Below are 17,442 nucleotides of genomic sequence, written 5' to 3'. Positions count from 1 at the left end.
AAATGATATTTTAGGATATCTATAACCAAAATGTAATATGAAAATATCCTTAATTTCTATTGGTGGAAAAAACCTAATGCTACTTTGTAATAGAAGGAAATATTAGATTTTGGTTAAGGGTTCGTGAAAACAATTTCCCCCCCATCCAAGTTCACAGAGCCCTGAAATCCATGCATGGACTCAGGTTATGAGCTCCTGCTTTTAGGCCTGGCCTAACTGTCCTCTTCTTCTTGAGTCTGCTCACCCTTCCTTCCTTCCAGATTTTATTTGTTTGAAATAGAGAAAGAGAGAGTGTGTGAGCATGAGCAGAGGGGAAGGGAGGGGCAGAGGGAGAGGGAGAAGCAAGCTCTCTGCTGAGCAAAGAGCCCAATGCAGGGCTTGATCCCCAAAGCCTGGGATCATAACTTGAGCTAAAGGCAGATGCTTGACTGACTGGGCCACCCAGGTGCCCCTCCCTGAGCCCTTTCTACCTTAATTTTCCCAATGGCTATGATCTTACCCCTCGTTTTCTCTTTTCAAAAATTATGTTTCACTTGATATAGATATTTGAAATACACTTACTGTATCCTGCTTTTTAGGCTGTTAAGGGAAGGTGCTGTTTTTTGATTCCTCCCGTGGCTAATAGCATTTTGCCTCACAGCACACACAGGCCGGAAGGCGTGCAGCCGGCACTGTTTGAATCAATGAGTGAGTCTAAGGGCTTTCTTGCCGCCCCCCCCTGCCCAGATCACCTATTATGACTATGATTTCACCTCTCTTTGGCAGGCTGTAAGGTCCTAAATATGTAGACAGGACTCCTAAACACTCCATGTTTTGAGTATAAATTACTGAAGTTAGGCAACAAAGTGTTCTCTTCTTTCACTTCTCTTTAGAGTTTGGACACGCAGCTGGGGCTGCTGACTGACGTGTCCCGGGAACAGACCAGCGGTCCAGTCACGCCGTCACACTGGGCTTCCTGCATGATGCGGGCACAGTTCCTGCCTTCACGGAGCACTGAGTCCAGCAGCTTTCCCCGCCTGGTAGAGAGGAGCTGGGAATCTCTCAACCTTTCATGGGTTTTGCAAAGATGAGAAATATCTGGTTGATTTCCTAAGTAGGGGCACCTTGGTGACCTATGTAGGCAAGGCCAGTGAGGACTTGCTCTGGCTTCCCATTTGCCTTACGGATGTGAGCCTGTGGTTCCCGTAGATCGGGAACTGAAATGTCATCTTCACTCCTAAGTGACACTGTCCTTGCATATGATGTCAGAGATTAAAATCCCACCAAAGAGACTGTCTCAGGAAGGTCTACTTAACATCTGGCTGCATGCTTCACTCTGAGCCCCACTGGGTCTACGATGGACTTGCCCCAGGACGGACACCGGTCCTTTGGTCTCAGCAGCTTTCCCCCTAAACAGCTGCAGCCCAGGACTCCTGGGTATCTTTTATTAAGAAAACTTCAAAAATAACAGAATAGGGGGTGTCTAGCTAGTTCAGTCGGAAGAGCATATAATTCTTGATATCAGGGTCATGGATTTGAGCCCCAGGTGGGTGTAGAGGTCACTTAAATAAGTAAACTTACCAAAAAAACCCCACAAAATAGTTCTTCCTTTTCAAATGGAGAGAGCATAATGATTTTCTCCCCTGATAATCACTCATAAAGGCACTGTGACCATTTGCTTTGGCATAAATCCACCACTGGCAGCATTTTCCATGCTCAACATCATATCAAGTGACTCTGAGGACAGTAGGGGTGTCCTCTCTCTCCCCGAGAACCAAGACAGATGACACATTCACTCAGATCAAAGGCTGGGCTTGGCACACGCTTTTTAAACTTATGGACATTTACATCCATCTCATTTGAATTTGTTCTTTTCGAGACACACTAGATATGTGATATTAAATAAAAATAACTGAATGATAATGAGGAAGGCAACATGACTGTTGAATTTTTGTTTCAAGAATTACGACATATACATCCTCATAAATAATAAGATACTAATAGGCAGTCCCACAAAACACATTGCCCTGCACGAAATTTTTGCTTCTACTACATAGACCCTGTGCAGCTCCTGGTTTAATGTCAACATTCTCATTACCACTGGGAACAAATACCTCTAATACAGTCCTCGCATGCATGGGTCAATCATTCCTTCGCCCTTCTTCCTAACAGACCCCTATGTGCCTTCAGCCACCGTGCCTCAGGGGCAGGTGACGGCACTCCCAGCTGCTGGGTGGGGACCCGAAGGGCCCAAGGCTTTGTGGTGTGCCACCCAGCAGAATCAGCACCAGCGGGAAGCTTCTGAGAAATGTCAGCTCTGAGGCCCCAGCCCAAACCTACCGAATCAGACACTATTTTACAAGATCCCCAGGTGATCTGTGTGTCCACAGGGTTTCAAATGCACTGATCTAAGGGGAAGACATTCCTCTTGAAAGTGATTGATTCAAGATTAGGCATGTGACTCAATTCAGACCAGCATGATGTGAAGACTGTTTTTGCTGGGAACTTCTCATTCTGAGACAACCCCCACCCCGCCCCACTGAATGTTGTGCGGGACAGGATGCCGAGGACTTCTGTAGCTACCTTGCTCCAGTCTAATGATAAAGCCAGCTCAGAGAGGAGGGTAAAGACAAAAAGCCCCACTGAAGTGAAGTTGGGGTGACTCCATCAGGTCAATCCTGAAGTCTATGGAACCAATGGAGCTCCAGTAAACTTCTCATTGCTCAGGCCTCCTTTTGGGTTTTCAATTATCCGCCGCTGGAAAGCATCTTTCCAGCAAATCAGCGCCCAGTAAAGCATTATAAAAAGAATAGAACCCCTAGACTTTGGGCTCAGCCACATGCTGAAGAGTCCAGACAAGTCAGTGCATTGAGAGACTAGAACAACAATTTAGAGACTTATTTTGTGCGGGGAACTGACCCAGGAGGATTTCTGGTTCTGACAACCTTTGTTTGCTTTGCGCATTTCCAAAAGCTTTCTAAATCAGCCAGTTTAAGTGATCCACCAGGGGAAGTGCTGAACACTTTCCAAACTGTTTTAACCAGAGTGGTCAGCAGTTGCTTTCCCCAGAAGCCACATGGATGTCATTTCCTGTAAAGACAATGGGAGACTAATTGCTCAGCCTCAGCCTCCAGTAGGGAAGGCAACCTGTGACATGTAATTACTGGCAGGGTAAATAAGGAAAAGCTTGAGGATCTCAGAATCTGCTTCTGGATCTACCCCAATAACTTGGGGGAAAGTTAAAAAAAAAAAAAAAAAAAGCACCAGCTGGTCTAGGAAAAGATTTGAGGGGCTCACAACTTAGGTAGTCATCTATGGCATTTTTACCTACCCTGGTATTTATAAAAGACCTTCCCAAGGAGACCCAATAGAGCTGCTCTTGTAGAAAACCATATATAGGACGCTGGAGTAATTTTGCTTCATATGCGGGAGTGATGTAGTCAAGGAGCCTGGGCGTCTAATTGGACATTATCTCTTCTGTGTGTTATAGCTTCTTAGCCACAACAGGATATTTTGAGGACGGGTTTGCTGTGTTGGCTTGATGAAGAAGGTGCTTTCAGTTTCTATAATGGAGTGAAATTAGTTGGTTCTTCACAGAATGTTCTTAGGTTCTATCACCTCAGGTCTTCTTTTCTCTCGAAACCTTTTGGCTTTCTCTTCCCTGGTACCTTATATGCTTCCAAAGCTCCAACCATCACCCCTTGTCATGAGTTTCAAACCACACCCCTAAATCTATCACCCATGCTCCCAGTTCCTCTGCAGCCTCCTAGACATAACACACTCTGAAAGCGGGGACTTCATTTTGGTCGCTGCTATATTATCAATGCTTAGCACAGTGGCTGGTGCTGAGTATTACCTGTCTGTTGAAGGAATCAGTGAAAGCCCTCACGCAGAGTCTTAGGACTGCTCACAGAAGTTTTTGCTATCACCTCCTAACTGGCCTCTCTGACTTTGGCCTCTCTTTTTCCCATCTATTGACATGCATGAAAGCTCTGAATTACATCTCTGATCATGTCACTCCTAGAATGTCCCAGCTGGGAATGACTTATCAGTCCAGCCCTGTGATTTCCAGGTGAGACACCGGTCCCACAGATATCAGGAGACTAGACTGTGGTCTTACGAACAGTGGGTGGCAGAGACAGGATTCTAACCCAGTGGTTCTTGCTACCATGCCATTGACAAGTTGGAAATCTTCAATGGTCTTTCAGTAGAACCCACTGCAGGGGTAAGAATGTAGGAGCCACTTAAAATATATTTGTTAATTGACTGGAAAAATGAATGGGTCACTTTTGCATGTACCAACGGATTTCAGTTTTTCTTAAAGTGGAATACTCTTTAAAGAAAGACGATTCCCCAGTAACAGAATAGAGAAGAGAAGAGCTGCTCTAGACCTCTGCCCTGCAATGTTTCTGAACCAGCTCCTAGGAGCCTCAGGGCTTGGTGGCATTGCAAACAAATAAACAAATAAAAACAATCAAACATGCCGTGAAGTGTGTAAACCTGGTGATTCACAGACCTGTACCCCTGGGGATAAAAATATATGTTTATAAAAAATAAAATATTAAAAAAAAAATCAAACAAAAAAACAATGACTTACATAAACTCAAACTCTTCAGCTTTGTTCCCAAAGCCCCCCACTATTATTCCAAACCCACCTCAACCTTATCTTCCATTTCTTCTTCCTCCTTCATGCCCAGTCTTACCAAAGCACTTGTTGTTCTGGCACTTGCCCCTCCCCCGGGCCTTCATGTGCCCTGTTTCTTCCCTCTTAGGTGCTCTTACGTCCACCTGCAAGAATGGAGAACCAACCAGTCCCTCTGGTCCAACTCTAATATAAACCCCTCCCTGAAGTTCTTGCCCAATTTCTTCCACTGGAATTAATCTCATTCTACTTGTACTTCTACTACAGAACTTACCATACCATCTGCTTCAAGGGAAAGAGTCAGCTCCTTGAGGGCAGGAACCTCCTCTAAATTTATCTTTGAACCACTAGCCCTTTGCTTGATCCAATGCCTTGCACAGAAGAGGTACTTCTAGTCATCTTGTTGCATTTAAAGGGCATTATCCTGTTTGGTCCACCTCTGTAACCAAATTACATAAATTCTGTAATGGGGATTCCAAGTCTCCCTCTAGATAATACAGGCTGATGATAAAGCCAGCACACACTTGTGTGGAGCCCACTTGCTAAGAAACAGCTGTGGGAGTCTTTGCTGAGTTTTATTTTCAAAAGCAAGAAATGTGGGGGCAGTGGGGGCAGGGAGAGTGACCCTCCCTCCCCTCCATAGCTCTCCCGTGGCTATGGCTGTTCTGCACAGCATGAGGCACAAGCCGGGCAGCTTGTGCACAAAGGTAACAATAGATTTAAAATACAGTCCTGATCCTTCCACGATACCATATTCTCTGCGAGTCTAAAGTCAATTGTCTGAAAAATTAAAGCGTTCCAAATGGTGGGATAATGCATTAAACAAGCTAGCGCACAAAGCCCAAGCACAAGGGAGGAGGATGGGAACCAGAAAACACTGGTTCCCTAGGAAACCAAGCCCACTTTATGACGGACTGTGGCCTTCGTTCCTCTTGGGGGAAGAGAGGGGTGCTCTGAGAAGGTACCACTGACCCATCTGCTTCTCCTGCTTGCAAGGCCCTATTTCTTCTGGCTTCACTCCCACAAGTTCGGGAGACTTGAGCAAGGCCTGGTTGTTGCTTGTTTTATTATTTGCTGCAGGGGGAATAAAGAGCAGAAGAAAAGAGGAGGAAGCCAGCCAGACAGAAAAAGAGATGAGCACAGAAGGCACTTGGCCAGAGAAAGAAATTACTGACCACACAGTGAGAGGGCAGGACGGCAGAACTACAAGAGGCCGTTTCAGGGAGTTAGATTCTCCCTGTGAGCAGGGCACCACCAAACCAGCAGATGAGTTTTTCCTCAGCAACCCAAGAGGCCAGCTCTGAAGTCAGACTAGAGAGGTATACAGGGTTCCCTGTCACAGATGGTTGGACTGAATCATGCAAAGGGATGCTGGAGGGGTTGGATGGGGCTTTAGGGCACCCCCTCGCCCCTGGTAGCTCCCATCAGGCCCAAGCAGAAGTAGTAACGATATAATTTCTAATAATAAGAATAAATTATTAAGTTTAAACATTTGGGCTGAAGACGCCCAGTTTATTTGGGGAAGAAATCAATGCCACTGGAATAACTAATTAGTTGACTGTCAGAAGGAAAAATAAAGATTCTATTCTATAAGACTCATGAGAATGAAGTACAGATTTATAATAATCATGTCTTTTCTTAAATGAGTTAAAGAATGAACAATGAGGTTCTATCGGGTGATCACATCACTTATGTATCAGGTAAAGAGAAAAGAGAAACTTTTTATAGTACATTTGAATCGTTTCTGACTTGTCCTTGTAAGTGAAGTTATTTCTAGGAATCTACAGTCCAGGGTCTGAACAGCTTTGCTATGATCAGGTGCAGTTTCTGGACAAGTCCCTGAGCTATCTTCCAATCTGCATACTACTCCCAAGACCCTTCGAACAGACATTCTGCCCTGGCTCCTGGGAAGGCCTGTGGAAAGCACATGGTATCACAACACTGTCAAGATCCAGGGTAATAATGATGTGTGCAGAGCCCCTGGGGTGTGTAGGCTGGCTACAATATTAGAATCCCAGAATCCTAAGGAAATGTTAAAGAATATCCAGTCCGGTAGTTTTAATGCCATTTTTAAAATATAAGAACCTTGTGAATTCATACACATGTGTCACATTTTCAAGGTTCATACTAAACGCCAATATATTAACTGAAAGTAGATATGACAGTCCTGGTTCAAGGCGGGAAAGGACTCAAAATGCTACCACCTGGGCCATCCTCCTGGCTCACTTGGCACTTCTGGGGAACCCTAATGTTCTAAGAACACTGACCATCCAGATCTAGTCCCTGCCCCCACCCTGGATCTGCATCTTGTCTTCATTTCTTCCAGCCCAAGCACAGCCTCCCCATGTAGCACTGTGGGTGACCAAACAGCACCTTTCTTCTATCAAGGGCCTATTTTTGCCTACCCCCAAGGGCTCCACATTACGAATGATTTCACCTCTCATAAAAATTGCATTCCTGAAGCAATAACTAGTTTATTTGCCTAGTGAGACCTCAACTTAAAGCTTAGCCCTGCTGTACTTGCTTAACTTGAGAAAATTCCTTAATAACATAAAGTAGAAGCCCAGTAGAAGCTTTTCTTCTCTTCTCTGCCTCCTATTTCTTCAAACAATCTCCATCAAGGAAATATCAAATACCTAGGAATAAGTCCAACAAAGAATAAGTCCAACACGAAACACTGAGAGAAATTAAAGACCTAAATAATAGAGGTTCATGCATGTAGAAGGACTGGAAGTCTCACTATTATTAAGATGTCAGTTCTCCCCGGGTGCCCGGCAGGCTCAGCTGGAAGAGTGTGTGACTCTTGATCTCAGGGTCATGAGTTTGAGCCCCATGTTGGATGTAGAGATTATTTTTTTTTGGTAAAATATTACACAATTTTTTATTATGAAATGAGAAAAATCTCATTTGTTACATTATAGAGATTACTTATATGAAAATAAAACTTGAAAAAAAAGATGTCAGTTTTCCCCTAAATTGCATCTTCAATTTCAAAATTTTCTTTTCCTGGTGCAAACTGACAAGCAGATTCAAAAACTTACATGGGAACGTAAAATGCCGGAAGCCAAGATAATTCTGAAGAACAACAAGAAGGCTGGAAGACTTACTCTTATCAGATTCAAAATTCATTATAAAATAATAGTAATTTAGGGGCGCCTGGGTGGCTCAGTGGGTTAAAGCCTCTGCCTTCGGCTCAGGTCATGATCCCAGGGTCCTGGGATCAAGTCCCGTATCGGGCTCTCTGCTCAGAAGGGAGCCTGCTTCCCCCCTCTCTCTCTGCCTGCCTCTCTGCCTACTTGTGATCTCTGTCAAATAAATAAATAAACTCTTTAAAAAATAATAGTAATTTAGACAATGTGGTATTTGTTGAAGGATAAAGAGGCCAATAAAACAAAACAAAAAGGAGGTCCCAAAATAGACCTACAGAGATAGTCACCTAAATTATGACAAAGATGACACTGAAGTTCATTAAGTTGTGCTGGGTCCACTGGGTGTCATGGGTTGAATTGTGTGCCCCAGAAAGATACACTGAAGTCCTAACCAAAGCCCCCCTGCACCCCCTCCCCCCCGTACTTGAGAAGGTGACCTTATTTGGAAATAGTGCTTTGTAGGTGTAATTCACTCAGTGAGGTCATAGTGGATTAGGGTGGAGCCTAAATCCAATATGACTAGAGTCCTTATAAGAAGGAAATTTAGACACAGGGAGACATGAGGGGAACAGGGTCATGTGGTAATGGGCACAGAGATCAGAATAATGCAGCTTGCAAGCCAAGGAGTGCCAAAGATTTACTGGCTATCACCAGAAGCCATGAAGGATTCTTCCCTAGAGCCTTCAGAGAGAGCATGGCCCTGCTCATACCTTGATTTTGAACTTCTAGCCTCCAGAACTATGAAAGGACAAATTTCTGTGGTTTTAAGCCACCCAGTTTGTGGTACCATTCATCAATGGTAGTCCTAGTTGATGAATACATTGGGTATCCATATGAAAAAATTGTTCTTAATCTCTACCTCACACCATGTAAAGATCAATTCCACATGGATGTTAGATCAAATTGTGAAAGGTAAAATATACCTTTAAAAGAAAACAGAACATCTTCACACTTTGCAAGAGGTAAAGATTTTTAAAGAACAGAACCAAAGAAAATGCTAATCATAAGGGGAAAATATGATAATTTGGAGTATATTAAAATTAAGCATCTCTTTGTCAAATGACAACAACAGAATCAAAAGCATGCCCACAGTGGGAGATAACTGCAATACTACATCCAGGAAATACCGCCTGCAAATCCATAAGGAAAAGATAGGCACCCAATAAAGAAATAGGCAAAAAAGAAATTTTGCAAAAAAGAAAACCCAAATGGCCATTAAACAGATTAAAAGATGCTTTAGTCATAAAGAAAAGTAGAGTAAAATCACAATGCTAGCAATACACACCCACCAAATTGTCTAAAATGACAAAGACTACAAAGCGTTGGTGAGGATATGGAGTAAACAGAACTCTCGTATGAACGTTGATGAGAGTAAACTGATAAAGACACTGGAAAACTCGCAGTATCTGAAAGCCAAACACACCCATAACCTATGACCCAGGGTCTCACCATCAAGAGGTCTACCCTACAGAAATGTCACATATGCTCACCTGCTGATATATACAAGAATGTTCCTGGGAGTGCTCTTTTTGATAGCCCCAACAAGGGTTAAATCCATTTCGGGGTAGTTATACGATAATACATAGCAGAGAGAATGAACAAAGTACAACTCATAACAACATGAGGAATCTTCCAAATATACTGTTAAGGGGAACAATCAAGATTACATGGTGCAATTTTATTTATGCGAAGTTCAAAATAGACAAAATCGATGTTGTTAGAAATAATGCTATTACTTTTGGTTGGAGTGGGGGTGGTTAGGGATTGGGGGTCAAGGGGCTTGGGGTATTTGGGTGACATTCTTTCTCCATCTGGCTGCTGTTCACATAACAGTGTTCTTAATCTCTACCTCACACCATGTAAAGATCAATTCCACATGGATGTTAGATCAAATTGTGAAAGGTAAAATATACCTTTAAAAGAAAACAGAACATCTTCACACTTCATGAAAATTCAGTATCTGTGTGTTTAATTTCTGTGTGTTTCTGTATGAATGTTATACTTCAGTTAAAAAAAAAAAATCTTGGTGGTTAATGCAGTGAAACCAGAAACAAAACAGGGCTCTTACACGTACTGAAAGAAGAGAGCACAGCAAATTAATTTAAGCAAAATAATTTAAAAATTTGCTTTGCTAAAAGCTTAAAAAGTGCCGTTTCATTAAATTGTGTTTCTTATTCACTTAAGAGGACTCTCATGCCAAAGCTGTTTGATTATTATATGTTAGGATGGAATGAAGGGAACAGTTTCAAAATAAAATAAAACACATTTTATTTGATTTTTTAGAGTGAAAATTTAGATATTAAGCCCATTTTCTTCATATCAGTTAAAGTTTTCTGGGTCCTTGGCTTACAGTCTGAAGAATCCCTACATGGGAAAGCCCTGGCGAGGATAATGGCGTTCTCCTCCTGTGCACACAAGGCCCTCAATTTCCCTTCTAGAGTCTCTCCGTGAGATCAGCTCCTCCCTCCAGTGGAAGAGACAGCAGCTCAGCTTGCCTTCACAACCTGGTCATCGGTAAATGTGGTTTCCACCTGACAGTCTAAAATACTCAAAATAACTCCCAGGACACCACTCCAGCGTTGGCCAACTTCGATGGCTCTTTGGATTCCTGCTACGTCACAGGCAGAGTCCTGACCTCCCTCAGAGCAGCCAGCATTAGAAGGATGGAGAGAGAATTCTGTCCGCTTGTCCTGGGGGGCAGCTCAGCCCACACCTTCTTCTGGGCCCTCTCCCTCTTCCGGTCAGTGTTTGGCGAGGGGTGAGCTCATCGTCATTAGACGTGAGCTCTGTACAACTGCTCCAGCTACCGCTGAAATACAGCCCTTGGAGCACAGAAACCAGACGGCTAGACTCTTGGCTTTCTCAGACAGCTTTGTTCTCTCAGACCCTCTGGGAGGGAGATTTGTTTGGGTGCTTACAGGGCATCCTGAGGCTGCAGGCAGTCCCCACAGGAAGTGAGAGCTGGCCACAGCCACCATGGCCTACATGGTGAGCTGAGAAAGAAACTACGTGAGAGGACTGTGGAGGATGTGGGGCTGCTCTGAGGGCAACCTCACGCACCCTCACCCTGAGAGGAAAGCATGGGGACCGGGGCCCTGGATCTGAGCCGCTATCCTCTATCTGCCTTGAGGAAACCTGGGCCTTTCTCTGGCCGCTATATTTCCCTAAATATCAACTTCTAGAGACGACTTTTTAGATTCAAGCTCTGTTGTTTTGGTGCAGACTTTCTGTGCTAATTCTATTCCTAACTTGATTGCCTCACAAACCATGACTTTCTGGGCGCTTTAAGAATATTTCCACATCCCTAGTTAGAGTTCCCTCTGGTAAAACAAAACAAACAAACAAACAAAAAACAACAACACTTGCTTTTTAGATAATTTTTTTTTAACTGTGAGTAACCATGGAGATTTTTCAGAATTTACATGGATTGAGGAAAATCACCCAGGCCAAATTCCTTGAGAACCTTTTAGCTAGATACTTTGGTTCTGCCAGCCAGGGAAGGGGTAGGCAAACTACAGCCTGTGGGCCAGATCTGTTTTTGCCAGAGCCCATGAATTAAGAATGGTTTTTACATTTTTAAATTGCTGGGGGGGAGAAAGGTCAAAAGAATATTTCATGACATGTGAAAATGACAAGAAATTCAAATTTCAGTGCTTATAAATGAAGTTGTATTGGAAAACAGCCATACCCTTTAATTTACCCATTGTCTCTGGCTGCTGTCATGATACAACAGAGCTGTTTTGGCAAAGATCGTGGGGCCACAGAGTCAAAAATACTTGCCATCTGGATATTTACAGAAGTTTGCTAATGCTTAAGCTTAGGTAGCTGTTACGTGTTTGCAGAAGGTTGTCCCCTCTGACCTTCTTACTCTCCCACACATGTTTTCAGCCTCTGAGGCTGTCTCTACAGACAAAGGCAAATCCTAATGCTGGTCCCAATTTCACACTAACCAACACAACCCACTAGAGAAGTGCCTTTCAACAGTCTGGTAATCAATATAGTGGACTGCAAAATTTGACTGAGTTGGTTGTGCCCAGCATTTTCTTTGATAAAATAGCAGAAAAATATCAAGGGCGTTGTTGGGGACTGGATTATGTTCCCCTTGCCAATTCATATGTTGAAGTCTTTAAGTTTCCGGTACAACTGGTGTCCTTATAAGGGGAGATTAAGATGTGCACAGAAGAGAGGCCTTGTGAGGAGCAAAGACGGCCATCTGCAAGCCAAGGAGAGGCTTCAGAAGAAGTCAGCCCTGCTGACACTTTGATCTTGGGCCTCTAAGCCCCAGAACTGTGAGAAAATACACTGTTATTGTTTACACCACTCAGTTTGTGGTACATTTTTATGGCACCCGTAGCCAACCAATATAGGCGTCCCACATAATATTATTTGGTGAAATTTCCCTTTTTGCCATGTATGCATGTGATATGGCCGTGATGTAAAAATGAATATTAAATCCTTTGTGTTAGATGAAAAATAAATTGACGACTACTACACGGGAGAGACATACACGTGCCAGGTACAAAATCACGGAAGGAGGCTCTAACTGAACCAAGACAAAAAGGGGGGGGGGGACCCTTGCTGACCACATTATTTCATTCTCACAGCAGCCCTGTGCATGGCTTATGCTGTACAACGGCCTCACCCAGGTGGCAGGGCCAGGTCTGACGCCAAAGCTTATGCTGTATTATTCCTTCTCATCAATCAGTTTGCACTTCTAAGTCCCTGAGAATAGGTGTAGTCTGACAGTACTAAGGGATCAAAAGAAAGGGGAAAACATTTACAAGTAAAAATAGCGCACTGACCAAGCACTCCCTGGTGCCAGGTACTGTGCTATGCTTTACATAAATGACCTCACTTCCTTCTTATCAACAACCCACAGGGTAGGTTCTGTTGTCCACGATTTTTAGCTGAGGAAGTCCGAAAAAAATTAATTAACTTGCCCAAGGTTACAAAGATGGTAAATTGTAGACCCAGGATTTGAACTCCCACTGGTCTGATATTTGAGCTAGAACTCTTGCCTACCACAGTCTCTCCTCTGGCCTGACTGTACTTATTGTCAGCCTCAGCATAGAACTGTTTGCTGGTAGTTTCCACATGGAGAAAAAAGATGCATACTCTTTGTTCATATATCCAATAAATACCAACTAAACACATACCACAGGGCCTGGGGGTAGGGATACGATAATGAACTAAACAGAATTCTTGCCATCATGGTGATCATTTGGAGAAAACCTTAATAATATAACCATATTGTGGTTATTGAAATCCTCTCGTGTGTATCATGAGGAATAAGATTCAGGTGTGTAAAAGGCACAGACCAATGAAACTGAAGAAACTGTAGAAAACAAAGGAAGGTGAGTAAGGTTTACTAGGTATTTCTGGTAATTTTAATCTCTCTGGCATCCAGGTTTACTTATCATGTGGGCCTGTTGAGTCTCCAAGCTGACTGGAAATTTTTCAATGGCAGGGGCTACGTCATACTTTAAAATATCTCCTTTAGTCCTTGGCACAGTGCACAGTAGTTTGAATGTATTTACTTATTTTTAAGTTGTTTTCAAAAGAGATATATGGAGGTTACTCAAGGACTTTCAAGTCAGATGTAATGACAAGATTCAGACAGCCCTTGGGAAGTCCCAAGAGGATAGATAGATCCTGTCACATGGTATCTAGCATGTGAGCAAAGAACTAAACATTTAATGGGAAGAATTTTAGCTAAATCAAAGGAGATACCATTACAATAGTTAAGAATTTATAATGAATCCCTGGTCATGAGAGTGTGAAAAAAAATTACTCTAAGTGAAAGGAAACCAGGGTGTGGAGCATCAAGAATTTTAATTTATTTGTGGCAAGTATTTTTCTTATGGTTTATTATGGCTTTATTTAGGATTTTACATGTATAGAAACTTCATATTTTTAGTCAAATCTATTGATTTTTCATTAAGAAATAATCAAGGAGATAAGCAAATATTTACATAGCAGAATGTTTATTACATGTTATTTATAATAGCAAATATGAGAAAATTTAATTGCATTGTAATAGGATGGTGAATGTTTAATTATGTCTATTCATACAGTGGAAAACGCCATAGTCATTATTTAATTATATTAGAAAATGACCACAATTTAATATTTAGTAAAATCAGGATCTAAACCTTACATATATATATATGATGCACATCCCCCCACACAAAGGAGGGGAAATAAATAGGAGCTTAACATTGTTATCGTAATAGAGTGGGATTAAGAGATGTTTTAATTTTCTTGTTTACAGCTCACCGTATTTTCTACAATGAGTGTATATATTAAAGCCAGGAAAAAAATAACCATTAGAAATAATCTTAAATCAAAGAGAAAGTTTGCATATAGTTTCCCCATTCCACACCTCTGATTTGCTAATGGTCTTGGCCGCTAGAGGCCTTTGGCCACTTTGACACATATGGCTAATTCTGGTAATGTTATTTAAAAAAGAAAAAAAATTAAAATATGTATTTTTAACACTTACCTGCAATGAGGTTTCAAAATAGATTTGGCCGTGGCCAGGGCAGTCACAAGGATGTGATGATGAATTATAATGAATTATGAGGCTTTGACAATACTTTCATTCACAAGCCTTTATCGAGTGCCTGTCATGCTCCAAGTACTCTGTGGGGTACTGACAGGTCAAGTTGGGTCTCTGGGAACAACTGGCCCCATTGGGCTAACACTGGCCCTACACACCCCGACTCCAGCTAGGATCCAGCCGCGGGCAGGGCTGGGCAGTAATCCTACAGGTCTGCCCTCAATCCTCCCGCCTCTTCTGGGCCAGGATCTGCAGCCCTGAAGAAGGCTGGCTTCACCTCCCCAGCGCCGGCCACCTCATTTGTAAAACAAGAATAATCCTGACCCAGTTCCCAGTGCTGTGGCAAAGAAAAAGTAAAAAGCATTCTGGGCTTGTTTCTATCTATTCAGTGCCAGATAGATTCTACCTGTTAATAGCCAGCATTGCTTCCTTCCTTTGGAAACTGTGTATTTATTCTTAAAAAAAAAAAAAAAGAAAAAAAGAAATGGGAGGGGTTGGAGATGAGGTTTAGTGTTAAAGGGCTATTCTGTATTTTTCTTCCTTAGAATATCTAGATGAATAATTACAGAAATAAAAACTTCTTTCTCAACCTCCAACAAAAGCAGAGGAAACTCAAAGTTCTTGCAAGGTCTGACGACATTCCAAGGACAGAACTAGGCGAGATGCTGCCAGTCTGTAGGGAAATGATTCAATTATAACCAGCACTTCAAAACCTAATAAAATTAACTTATAGTTTTCCATCTCCTCATGTTGGGTAGGATGATTTGCCAAAGAGCAATATTTAAAAACACACAAGTCACACAAGTGTTGGGGCACCTGGGTGGCTCAGTGGGTTAAGCCGCTGCCTTCGGCTCAGATCATGATCTCAGGGTCCTGGGATCAAGTCCCGCATCGGGCTCTCTGCTCAGCAGGGAGCCTGCTTCCATCTCTCTCTCTCTCTGTCTGCCTCTCTGCCTACTTGTGATTTCAGTCTGTCAAATAAATAAATAAATAAATCTTTAGAAACACACACACACAAGTGTTAATCCAAATGTTACAAAATCTCAACCTTTCTAAGAAAGACGAACGAGCACTGAAAGGACACCATACGGTATGCCCAAATCAGACATAAATATGAAAATACTCCTTCTCTCACCCAAACTGAACTCACTTTCCAAACATTGGGAATATTTGTATAATAAGCCCTATTACAGGCAGAAGAGGTAAGGAAGGAACAGGCAAGACAGAAGGAGAAACACACAGACCCCAAAATGGGGCACACATCACAAGTTTTCCTGGATCGGCTATCCGGTGAACACACAAGCAGTGTACAAAAACACGCAGTGAGAACGGGCAGCGCTAACACCTCGTGTTTGCATTTTACCTGAAAGATGAAGAGTATTTTCAAGTTATTTCTACACTGTCTTCCGATTCTTTGTGGTTCTTCTACCATAGCAAGGATTGGTAAATGGAGGATTTCAACAGCTTTGCACATACCTGGACTGACTCCCCCCAACTCTCCACTGTTCATTTCAGGGACATTATCTGTCAATAACATTATCTGTCAATAACCACACAATTAGCTCAGGTGAAACCAAAACCTCTATTTACTTCTCTTTGTCCTATGGGTGACAATGTGTATGGTTTCTGTCCCACTTCCGGTGCCTTCTCCAGTGTTGTGATGCTGCGTCCCAAGTGCTCCAGCAGCCCCCAACAGATGGAAGGGTGCAGGAACGGTGGGCACAAGGTTAAACCTCCCAACACTGACATTGCCTACGTCGGACAAAGCTTGCAACTTCGGACAAAGCTTGCAACTTCCAGCCTGGGTGGAGCAGAACTGTATGAGTGGCTACAGTGTTTATTCTCAAGGACTTGGGCATGTTATGGTGATACATCCAGTAATTGCTCAATTTTTTAAAATGGAGTTGTAAAAATCATATTTAAAATGCTTGTTGATGCCCTGTGGGTATGAGTCACTTTGCAAAGCAGGATCAAAATGGAATCCTCTGTTACCGGCTCCTGCCGGTTCTTTGATTCTAAATAATTTTATAAATGTTAATGGGAGTTATGCACACATCAATGAGAGAATAAATTCCTTGGGTTTAGTGGCATTTCAATTAATGATTTATAATAAGCAACGTAAAATGCTTTCTAATTCTTTTTCCAGGTAATGACACACTGCCCCAGGAGAGCTGAAGATGAGGCCCAGGTCTCATGCCCGGGGTGGGGAGGACCAGGGGGGTGGCAGAAAGAAGGCTCTCCAGCTGGTCGGAGGCCTTCCCGAGGCTCTGCAGAAGTCCTCTGCGAAGCGCGTGGGAGCACAGAGGGAGGGACAGACACAACTCGCCCAAGGGACGATGAACGTGATGAAGAGTGGAAGAGAAAACTCACAAGGAGCGAGCCTGATGCAGAAGGAATTTACTATAATCTAAAATGGGAATGACTGCTGCCGTGCTTCTTAAATCTGTCACGGGATCATTCCCCTTTTTTTTTCAGAGCACAAGTTAATACTACTCATTGACTTCCAAAAATACCCACCAAGAAGAAAATGGGAATTTAAGTTCCAGGGATGATGCAGCAGGATTTCTAATGAATAGGTTAGTTTGCAGTGACACAGAGCTCTGCCTTGAATTTCTGGAAACCCAGCTTGCGATTTAACCCTCTCTTGCCCGGGCCTGCAGGCCTGTCCTCACCTCTTCCCCTGGGAAACCAGGTGCCGATGAATACTTGTGAGGAGGGGGTGGGATGCCATGGGGGCCCACAGCAGAGACAAGTGTAAATTGCAAAGGCCTACATTCCACCATTCAGGAAGAGAATGGATTAACCTTCTCCTCTAGGAATCTCCTCGGTGTTTGCTGTTCCATACTTAATCACCTTAGACGTCCTTACAATTTTATCCTATAACAGATACTGAGAAGACCTCTGCCCACAAGTATGACCCCACAACATTGAAGACCAGACACAAGGGACATCTGCTCTTAGCCACCGAGAGAGTCTGGTGTTGTATCTAAGCGATGTGGAAGCACTACGTGCATCCCTTTTCGTGCTGCTGGGGCTAAGCTCCCCTCCAGCCTCTGGCAGCATTGAGGGTTTTGCATTTAGACATTCCAGTGTAAACCGTTTCCCAAATAACC

General features: G+C 42.9%; 1 protein-coding gene across 7 annotated transcripts in view; it reads right to left on the bottom strand.

The window, feature by feature from the left end:
• The window catches only part of FYN (FYN proto-oncogene, Src family tyrosine kinase), a 210,291-nt gene that overhangs the window by 117,389 nt on the left and 75,460 nt on the right, over window positions 1-17,442 (bottom strand). The window contains exon 1 of one of the 7 annotated variants that reach the window (XM_013056717.2): window positions 4,683-4,704. The exons of the other annotated variants lie outside the window; for them this stretch is intronic. The gene's annotated coding sequence lies outside the window, so the exon portion shown is untranslated. Of the gene's footprint in view, window positions 1-4,682; window positions 4,705-17,442 lie in introns of those variants that run through there. 7 annotated transcript variants of the gene reach the window in all.

The sequence above is a fragment of the Mustela putorius genome, unplaced genomic scaffold (assembly GCF_011764305.1).
Source record: "Mustela putorius furo isolate JIRA1106 unplaced genomic scaffold, ASM1176430v1.1 tig00000450_pilon_pilon_pilon, whole genome shotgun sequence".
Classification (NCBI taxonomy): domain Eukaryota; kingdom Metazoa; phylum Chordata; class Mammalia; order Carnivora; family Mustelidae; genus Mustela; species Mustela putorius.
The sequence above is the reverse complement of the archived record's forward strand: the minus strand, read 5'-3'. Positions and strand labels throughout refer to the sequence as shown.